We start from the raw sequence: 11,521 nt of genomic DNA on the forward strand, positions 1-11,521 counted from the left end.
CCAGACTCTCATATAGGTCAGTTGCCTCAAAGTTAACCTCAGTCTAGGGGCAGAGCTGAGAGTGCTACAGCAGGAACATACAATCAGAGGTGCTTGGGGCTCCCACCTGGGGTTATCAACCTTTCCAGATGACCGTACCCCTTCGGTCTGATTTGTCTTGTGTACCCCAAGTTTCATCTCACTTAAAAGCTACTTACAAAATCAGACTAAAAATTACAGAAGTGTCACAGCACATTATTCGTGACAAATTGCTGACTCTCATTTATACCATATAATTATCAAATAAATCAACTGGAATATAAATATTGTACTTACATTTCAGTGTATAGTATATAGAGCAGCATAAACAAGTCATTGTCTGTATGACATTTTAGTTTGTACTGACTTCTCTAGTGCTTTTTATGTAGCCTGTTGTAAAACCAGGTAAACATCTGGATGAGTTGATGTACCCTCTGGAAGACCTCTGCGTACCCCCAGGGGCATGCATACCCCGGGTTGAGAACCACTGGGATAGGTAAGCAGCCTCATCTGATTTTGCTGCAGCTTTGAGCTCACCAAGCCCTTCTGTTTCCTGGATAGCTCTTCTGCATCAGGCACTAGTGTCTCTCGCCAGTTGCTCTACCTGCGGATCCTTCTCCATTACCAGTGCTGCCTCAGCCAGCACAGACTGAGGGAGTTAGTGCACCAAAGCCTGGACCTTCCCAAGTAGATGGTCTCAATACTGCTCTGCAGGCAGCAGCTCTGTTCGCTCCCCTCAACACTCTCTGCAGCTTGAGCCACCCAGTCTGATGTCAAACCAGTGTGCACAGTAATGTCCCCCTGAACAGTCATCAGTGCTCCTTTTCTGAGAGTCCCAGCCCAGGGGGGATGGCAGCTTTCATAGCTCATTCGGGCTGCCTCCTCACCCAGGAGGTGATACATTGCTTGTCTCTCCTTCATTAGGCACAGAGATAACTGGATTGGCCAGGACTCCTCCTCCCATTGAGCTGCAGTAGCCACCCATACAGACATAACCAGATATGCCCCTGGGATTATCTTCCTGCCCACTTGTGGCTACAGATGGGTTGGGACTTCCAGGCAGCCTGGGCACTGCCCCAGGTTCACACATTGTTGCCTCCAGTTTCCCTTCCTGGACTGGAGAAGGGTCTCCTGATGGTACCAAAGAGCTGCCGTTTCAGCTTGCTGCTGCTCTCCTCCCTGCTGGTCCATTAGCACCTTAATTTCCCCTTTGTGTCTCTTTTGCAGAGACAGTCTGAAAAAGTCTAAGTCAGGGCAAATCCTGCTCACTCATCCTCTCAGTCCCAGCAGAGCCGCATGGGTCCACTGCATAGAGGGAGGCAGGCAGCATCCTTACCCCCGCCCAGACAAAACTACACTCCGAGTCTAAATAAAGTCATCCTCTGTAATGGGCAGAGAGTCTTCCCCATTTAAGGCAACCGGGCTCACCCCAGCCTAGTACAACTGCCAATCATGGAGGCATGCACTCATAGCTGGGCCACTAAGGAAACAAGCCCAGGTATAAAGGAAGGGTAACAGAATGTGATGGGGAGGCAGGAAGGCCTGGGATAGTGGATGGGCAATAGCCCCATGCCAGGCTGTCCCTAGGAAACAGACAGAGACAGAGGAAGACTGCAACCCCTGGAGTTTAAGTGCTGATTGACTCATTTTAGATTAAATTAATGGATTGGTCTAATTTGAGATGAATAGAGGGAGACCAGTTAGGATCTCTAGAGAGACTGCTCCAAGAACAGTTAGGAATCTGCTTTATAAACAAAAAGGGACTTCCAAAGTAAACCTATGCAGGGCCCCATCCAAAGCCATCACCCCCATCAGGGTAGTAAACTGTACCTTACTTTACCTCTTACCATCTAGCTCACACCTTAACTCTGTGCCCAAAGGCTACACCCTCGTAGCCTTCTATCCAGGCAGTAGAACAGGCCACAGGCACTACTGACTCAGCAAAACCCAGCAGGATCACTGGGGGGTGGGCACTGGAACGGATATCAACTATCACTCTTCAACATCTAAGGGTTTAAGAGAAAACAGTCTCTGTGGGCAAGTGTAAGAGGCACATGTTATCCCCACCCCATCCTCCCTGTCTTAGTCTCCCCAATTGGGTCATCAGTAAGATCAGCCAGACTTTCATGTATTAGACAGCACCCCTCTTCACTTATTAATAGAAAGCTCAACAGAAATACAAGGCAGACCTTCACTTAGGCAGACTCCACCTGAAGTTATCAGTCTCACAACCAGGCCCTTGACCCACAACACATTGCCCAAAATGGCCCCCAAGGCACTCCTTCCCTGGATCCAGGGCCTTCCCACAGACTGCAGCTCTTCTCCAGGCAGCATGGAGCTCCTTGAAGAAGAGGTCCTGCAGCAGTGATCTGGGAGGTCCATTTTCTTGAAAGTTATCCTGCTTTAGCCCTTGGGAACATCTCTGTCTAGAAGCACCTCTCTCTAACTATGCTGTGGTAGTCCTTTATCAGGTTCAAATACTCATTAGCCATTTAGCTGCCAACCAGCCACCTAGGCAGTTAATTACTTACAGGTGGGTGAAGATGGGCCTCTTCTCTTTAAAGAAGTCTGTCACAGGTAGACCGGGCCCTGACTCCCCTTAAAGGGATCAACCCACTGTGACAGCAGACCAGTCCATAACAGGGTGTGACAATCAGGGTCTAGACACCCCAAGGGGAGACCCCATGGGGAGAACTGCCAAAAATAAGCAGGGAAACCAACTGATTGCATACTGTATTATTGTACTATAAAAATATATTGAGTAAGGCCTTTTATGAACGCTTGTAATGTTCTGAACTTGATGGTCATTATGAAATATGTATACACACTGGTTATGAATTATGTATTTGTGTACATAGAAACAGTGCTCACAATCTGGGGTGCAACTTCAGCTGCACCTCACAGCAGGGTGGTGAGCAGTCAAGCAGGGAAAGGCATGTCCCGAACATGAAACTGGCATCAAGTAACTATCCATTGGCCAGCCTAGGAAAAGACCATGATGGACCATTAGAGTTAACTGAAAGACATTGAGACAACTCCAAATTGTGAAGAACATCCCAGCTCTCGAACATCCTGCTCTGACTAACCTTGAGTCTAAAAGGAAAAAGTCTTTTAAAAGCAGGCTTGGAAGTGAGGTGTTTTTTTTAAATGGGGGAGAGTCTCAAGGCTGTCTGTAAATCCTAGATCCTCCTCTAGCTAGGGGTGTGCTGGGAAATGGACATAGGGAAATCAGTAACTTTTATTGGAAAAGGGATTTTATCTAATATGAAAGTGTAAAGCCTGAGGTTGTGTCGTCATTTGTATTTTCTATGTAACTGGCATATATTTGCTTTCCCTTACTTTGATTTTTCTATTAAATACTTCCTTTTATCCCAGGCAGGTCTCTGGTGTGCAAGCCGTGTGGAGTGTGTATGCCAGAGGGAGCTGATAACTGGGGGACTGAGGTCACCTTTGGGGGTGATGAACCACAGAGGAATGGTGCGAGTGTCTGGGGTTAAGAACTCAGGAGGACTATTTGGGGAGACTCAGGACTTGAAGGGCTGTTGGTATCACAATGCAAAGAGTAACGGGGCTGGTGGGAGCCAGGGTGAGACCTTATGCTTATGGGCTGGCTACTGGCATTAGGGATCTGAACCATAGCTGCACAGCACGAAGACCCCCAAGGTGACAGGTCAGGCAGTGATAGAACCCCTCACTGGTCTGCGTGATTCCCAAAATATCACACAGGGGTTTTATTTTTTTCCCCCACCTTCCACTGAAGCATCTGGGACTGGCCACTGTTAGTCAGGATACCTGACTAGAGGGACCACGGGTCTGATTTGGTATGGCAGTTCCTGTGCCAACAGAGCGCTGCATTTCAGGCTCATTGCAAACCTATCACAGTGCCTAGAAATTATGGAGCTGGCTTCCCAAATGTGGCCTAGAACTCTGTTTGATAGAGGGTCTTTGCATTGTTAAATAAAGTATTGAAAAGCAAACCAAATATAAAGATGCAAACAACATGACAAATCAAACACAGTACAGGAGACATTTGGACAAGGGAGGGATGCTGAATCCCTCGTATACAAAACAAAGGAACCAGGATGAATGAGTAATCTCTGAAAAACAAAAATAATAATCACCCCCAAAAAACCCAAACCATGCACAGCAAGAAGAAGGGAGGAGAAAGCGGAAAAGAAAAAGATGGTAATCAAGGTGGAGAATGTGATGGCATAGGAGGACCTGGATCAACTGCTGCGAGCTAGTTGTGGAACTCAAAGCTGTCACTCTTATGCACAATAAAAAATCGTGGCTTTAGGCTTTGCCTACACTACAGACCTTACAGCGGCACAGCTGTACCGCTGCAAGGCCTCCCAGGTAGCCGCTCGATGCACCCCCAACATGCGGCCGTATCTATGTTGGCAGGAGAGTGTCTCCGGCCGCTGTCCCACCCTTGATCGACATAAGTTTCACTGACAAAAGTGCTCGTGTAGACAGAGCCTATGTCAAAAAAGAAAAACTAATATGTCTGATGCCTATTGTATGATCCCAGGAGCAACTGGAGGCTTTCCCAAGATCCAGGAGTGCAGTGCTTCAGAGCTGGCTTGTGGGCATTTTTTTTTTAGATTTCCAAGGAACTTCAGTATCATAGAAGATTAGGGTTGGAAGAGACCTCAGGAGGTCATCTAGTCCAACCCCTTGCTCAAAGCAGGACCAACACTGACTAAATCATCCCAGCCAGGGCTTTGTCAAGCCAGGCCTTAAAAACCCATAAGGATGGAGATTCTACCACCTCCCTCAGTAACCCATTCCAGTGCTTCACCACCCACCTAGTGAAATAGTGTTTCCTAATATCCAACCTAGACCTCCCCCACTGCAACTTGAGACCACTGCTTCTTGTTCTGTCATCTGCAGCCACCACTGAGAACAGCCGAGCTCCATCCTCTTTGGAACCCCCCTTCAGGTAGTTGAAGGCTGTTATCAAATCCCCCCTCACTCTTCTCTTCTGCAGACTAAATAACCCCAGTTCCCGCAGCCTCTCCTCGTAAGTCATGTGCCCCAGCCCTCTGATCATTTTCATTGCCCTCTGCTGGACTCTCTCCAATTTGTCCACATCCCTTCTGTAGTGGTGGGACCAAAACTGGAAGCAATATTCCCGGTGTGGCCTCACCAGTGCCGAATAGAGGGGAATAATCACTTCCCTCAATCTGCTGGCAATGCTTCTACTAATACAGTCCAATATGCCGTTGGCCTTCTTGGCACAAGGGCACACTGCTGACTCATATCCCGCTTCTCGTCCACTGTAATCCCCAGGTCCTTTTCTGCAGAACTGCTGCTTAGCCAGTCGGTCCCCAGCCTGTAGCAGTGCATGGGATTCTTCCGTCCTAAGTGCAGGACTCTGCACTTGTCCTTGTTTCTTCAGATTTCTTTTGGCCCAATCCTCCAATTTGTCTAGGTCACTCTTAACCCTATCCCTACCTTCCAGCATATCTACCTCTCCCCCCCTAGCTTTGTGTCATCTGAGAACTTGCTGAGGGTGCAATTCGTCCCATCATCTGGATCATTAATAAAGATGTTGAACAAAACCGTCCCCAGGACCATCCCCTGGGGCACTCCGCTTGGTTTTCTATTGGGAAAGCTACATGATTTTGTGTTGTGTCAGCCTTATGTTGTTATAGTTGAAATGCTGGGATATTTCAGAGGATAGTGGCATTATAATTATAACCATAGCCGGTATTTGCAAGGGGACTTCTCACGAGAAAAACCTCTGCAATTCAGGATGATTGAGTCCTACTCACCTACCCCTTTCTCAGCCGAGTCCGTGTGGTTCTGCTGTCCTTGAAAGAGATATGCCCCATGCACTCTGCAGAACTCATCTGCAACAGACACTGTGCACTAGGGTGTGGGTCAGGTTTGAGGCAGAAAACCTACCTCTGAATGGTTCCAAGTGCTGTGACCATAGAGCCCACTCCATCTCCTGGACTGAAACGGTGGCTACACGGCAGACCTCCTACTGCTCTGTAGAGGGCAGGGGTGATGGGAGCAAGTAGGATTCCCTCCACCCTGCCCCCATAGAAATACTCAGCACTCCTCAGTTACTTAGGACTTCCATGAGAAAAGGGGAACATATCAAGCTAATTATCCTCTTTGTGCCCGTGACAGAGACACAAGGCAGGTGCCTCTAGCCAAAGGAGCCAGCCGAAGAACCATATTAGAGACCCTGTGAAGAAATTCATCAGCTGGTGACTAACATGGGAGGAATTCCAGGCCTGCTGGAACTCATCTCCTCAGCCAACCCAATGGCATTCAAGTTCAGATCATTTGTCTAAATGCAGCATCTCTTAATTTACGAGTACAAAGACCGATGAAGAATGTGCAGATCCTAGCGGCTGGACAAGGCAGTGACTAGTACAGCGTCCTCCATATAAACGCTATCCCAGAATACTTTACAGTTAAAACGTTAACGTGAGAGAGGGATTTTAATACTATCAGACATGCACTTCCAAATATCAGGAACCTCTTCTCTGAAGGTCAGGCAGCTGTCATGTGGGATAGATTGAGTTATGGCCCCTTACCATCACCTGGGCTGGGCACTGGGATAGACACTGTAAAAACCACACATTAACAAGAAGGTTTAGAATTGTAACAAAAAGGTGGTTAAATAAGGAATTGCAGACTCCGTGGGCCAGACAGTTAGGTCCTTACTTCACTGTGTTTTCTGATGTACTCAGGATAAACTCTCACTGACATCTGTGGGAATTTTTTTGAGTAAGGACTGAATGAACACCCAAAGCTGCCAGCTATTAGAGCTAGTGAGCCTAAGCTCCACTATGCAGACCGTGATTGTTCTTGGGGAACCCAGGATTGTGCGTCACTTTGTTTCCCCCTGTTTGTGTGAGGAAGACATAGTGTGGTGTTAGCTCCCTGCCACCGCCAGCTTGTGACCCACCCGAGCACTCTCCTCTGGGCTAGGCCAGCTCTTACTTTGCCTTGCACGTTCACGTTCTTACTTTGCCTTGCACGATCACAATAGTTGCACTCAAATTCTCAGCTTTGAGGAATTCCCCTGTAGTACCCAGCCCCTTATCCACTGAACACACACAAATACCTGATCTGATGTCCCCAGGGGAACAGCATACACACCAGCTTGTGAGAGTCAGGATCAGCACCTTGCTTAATATCACCGCACTGACATATTTATCATAAAAACAAGGATAAATTTATTACCAAAGATTCAAGAGATATTGAGTAAGGATAATAGGAAACAAAGGTTACATATAAAACAAAATCATAACGTGTTCTAGAGACCTAGCTTAACTATTCGGTTGATCTTCTGTCTGATGAAGTCTATCTCACTCAAATCCTGCAACCGACTGGTTGTGATCCCATTTTCATGAATGTAAATGCACTGCTTGTTTGCTTCCTACGTGCAGGATGACAGGGGGTCTTCTTTGTTCCCCAAGTATAGTCCAGGAAGCCTTTGAAGTGTATCTCAAGATAAGGTTCTCTTCCCCTAGGTGTTTCTATCCCTGTTCGCTCTTGTCTAAAATTCTTACAGTCCTTCATCTGCATTCAGTTTGGACGGGTGGTGGGAGACCCCTTGCGAATGAGACAATATTTAATTTACATGTTGACAGAAAGACAGACAAATAAACAGCTTTTGTCTGACAGATGACCTCTTTCTCCACCTCTGCTATGACACAGAATCGAAGAACATATTTTCAGTACACATACAGACCTGCTTATATAATATCTGTACATACATTTCACAATGATATTAATGACCAGCATGACCCTGGCTTTTGGTTAAGACCTCACATGACATTCTTTGCTGACCCAGAATGTACCTACCAGAATCAGGACATTCTTGCAACCTCCGTGCCAGTTGGCACAGACAGGTTCTTGGGTCACGCAGACACACCAAAGTTCAGAAATGTTTGGCTCTGGAATGTGTGGGAGATCAGCAGAGGTGATATTAGTGCTCACGCCTGACCTTAATGTGTGCTGTATATTTAAAATGGAGGGTGTGGGATGCAGGTCGTTCTGCAGACTAGATCATTCCAGATTGCACAATATTATCTTCAAACGTTAAAGTGGCTCCATTCAGAACACTTCTTGGTGCCTTGAGTTTTCTGGATAGCTCCCCTTGTTTACTAGGCAGGCTTTATAGATCTGTAGAGATATTCACTGGGCCAAATTCAGAGGTGATGTGTAAGGTAGTGTTAGAGGGTGACCATATTTCTGCATGCTGAATACGGGACACCTGCTAAAATTACTCATATTCAAGTGAGTTCAATGGCAATCAATCAGATCTATGCAGTACAAACATTCAAATTAACATCAAGTTGACTGAGCTCCTGTTAAAAAGAAATACTGCGTAGTTGGATTCTTTTTATTTATCTTCTTATCTTTAAAGCTTTAGGGTTCACATGGGGAGGGGTGCCCCCCACACACAGGGAGAGGTAACACACACACCCCTCCACCTCTCTCACACAGGAGGGGGTGACTGACCAATCCTCCCTTCTTGGCGCTCACCACCCGCCATGCTTGGCTGGGCTCCCAGCATGGACCCGCCTCTTCTGGCACCGCGTCATCCCAAGTCAACAGTAGGGGGGGGCACACAGGGTCCCATGCCCCCCTCCCCAGACTTCTGCCAGGGTTCACACCAGAATGTGGCCAGCAGCAGCCTGTTGGCACTGTGCGGGAGGGAAGGGATAAGAGCTGCTTCCAGCCACAGGGGAGGAGTGGTGAGGGAAGGGATGACCTGGCCCGTGTCTTTGCAGAGCTCATCTCTTCTTTCCTCCCGCCCCCCAGCAGCTGGAAGCAGCTTGTCCCTTCCTGCCCACATAGTGCTGCCACCAGCCACCAACATAACCCAGCCTGCTGAAGTGGGTGAAGAGGGCGCTTTGTTGTACCAATAAATTAAAAATCAGCAGGATCTTATTAAAGGGAAAAAGGCAAAATACCACATTTATTGTGAATACAGAAAGAATCATAGTAAGCAGTTAGTTACAGCTATAACATTCCATTCAATCGCATATTTATTCACACATTCATGCAGAACCTGTGTGTGTGTGTAAGGTTGTTATCATAGTTACCAGCCTTAGAGTTGCTCATGCCAAGCCACTGGCCAGGTGGCCTGGACACGAGGAGGGAGCAGGGCCTTGTCAGATGCTCATCTGATGCTCCTGGAAGTTGCTTTGCAGAATCAGACCCCAAAGTTCTCACTTTTTAGAGTCTATTTTTATAGGAATTTCTTCCTATGCCAGTCTATGGGAATGGCTTCATCATGCTGTTGCTGAATCAATCAGCAGATAGCACATTTCTGACGGCTCCAAGATGTTATCTTGTTCTTTGGTTCTCCCATTCTTGAGGCTGTTGGGTGGATTCCAGTCTGCCCTCCGGGGGTCCTCTGGTTATTTCCACTTGACGCCTTCTTCAGCCGATGGACACTGGATTCTTAGGCTGGCACCTCCCTGATCATTCAGTTATTATCCACACCAAGCATCCATCCACATACATCCTCTATCTCTATTTTAATCACCATTGTTAATACAACAAAAGGGCGAGGAGTCTCTGGGTGCTGTTTCTGTTGTTAGAGAATTGCTTTGAGTCTCTCTCTCTGTGAATTGCTTTGAGAACAGACTCTGTCTTAGAATGTACTAACGCAATTAGCAGCTTGCAAGTTTCACACATAGAGGGAGAGAAACAGTACCAAAAACCAAGAGACCTCTTAATTAGTAATACCCTGGAATTTAAACTATGGGGAATCAAACTCATTTGTGATTTTAATACAGAACTTCTTTAATATGATCCAACACATAACCCAGCCTGCTGAAGTGGGTGAAGAGGGCGCTAAGCCTCTGCCCAGGGGCCTGCTGGGCTGGGGCACAAACAGGCTGGAAATTGCTTCCCCCCCACCCCTCCAGAGCTTAGCTGAGGAGCGGACAGACTTCTCCATGCCAGTGCTCTGCAGGGCTATGGCACATGCAGGGCTCGGCTCTTCCTGGTCAGTGCCCTGGACTGTAGGGTCTTGGGCTTTCCCAAGCCCAAGCCAGAGGCAGTGGGAGAAGGAAGTACAAACCAGCCTAGATTGCATGGGTATGTACTTGGCGCGGCTAGCCCATGCTGCTGATTGCTGCTGCCCTGGCTATGCTGCTATTTTTAGTGTGTTACTCGAGGCGTGCTAGCAGGAGTAGTTCTACATGAGTTGGGAGTCACAGCTCTAGCTCCAAGTGTAGACATAGCCCAAGACACCCTGACACTCTAATTCCCTTAGATCTACTTGCTTCCACTTCCCAGTGTGCAAGGGAGATGACAGGAATACATGCACCGGCGCCAGAAGGAGCTGCCAGGAGTGGCCTCCTTTAACTACTCACATTGTTATTCACTCTAGTTCATTGCTTTCCTTGCTACACGTTCTCTCCTGGCCACAGGTGGGATGTAAGGGTGGGGTGGGGATGGAAACTACAGGTTGGAAAGTGGGTGTGTGCCTAAACCTAAGTGAACTTAGGTGGAGTCTAACTTGATATAAAATGAACATTGAGGGGGCTGCAAGAAGGCGTGAATTACACAACCCTAGACTCCCTCTAGTCAGGTTTGACTCACTCACCCTGAATTTGGTCCATTGTTTTAGCTGAGATGCCTTTTAAAAGTTCTTTCTATTGAAGGCACAAAGGCCCAGATCCTCAAAGGTATTTATACCTACAAATCAATGGGAGTTAGGCACCTAAATACCTTTAAGGATCTGGGCCGAAGTGAATGCCATCCATGACCAGCCATTGTGAATTCCGGATTAGGGGAGACTTAGCTCTTTCCATTTAACTCGCAAAAATTCTTGATTAATTAGATCTGCAACAAGTTGTGGTATCTCTCTAGTAACAGTGACCCCCAGCTCTGACAGCAATGAGCATGGAATAAGAAACCACCACTATCTTGGTCATGACTGGGAACCTCTCTCTGGAGCAAGGAGAATCAGAGTTGTAGGACTGGAAGGCACCTCAAGAGGTCATCTAGTCCAGTCCCCTGCACTCATGGGAGGATTAAATATTATCTAGACCACCCCTGACAGGTGTCTGTCTAACCAACGATGGAGATTCCACAACCTCCCTAGGCAATTTATTCCAGTGCTTAATCACCCCTACAATTAGGAAGTTTTTCCTAACGTCCAACCTAAATTGCCTTTGCTGCAATGTAAGCCCATTGTTTCTTTTCCTATCCTCAGAGGTTAAGGAGAACCTTTTATGTACTTGAAAACTTATGTCCCCTCTCAGTCTTCTCTTCTCCAAACTAAACAAGCCCATTTTTTCCCAATCTTCCCTCATAGGTCATGTTAACCACAGCTTTGGCGATGGAGTTCTCGGAGAGGGGTGTTTTGGAGTGGGGAGTCTGAAGGATCCTTGCTGCACCCAGAGGGCCTAGGAGGCTGGGCAGCAGGTTCCAATACTTGAAGGAGGGTGCTAGATAGAAGGTCTGCACCTGAGAGTGCACCTAGGGACCCTGAGATTGGGGCAGTGGCTGGACT

The sequence above is a fragment of the Natator depressus genome, chromosome 6, assembly GCF_965152275.1.
Source record: "Natator depressus isolate rNatDep1 chromosome 6, rNatDep2.hap1, whole genome shotgun sequence".
NCBI lineage: Eukaryota > Metazoa > Chordata > Testudines > Cheloniidae > Natator > Natator depressus.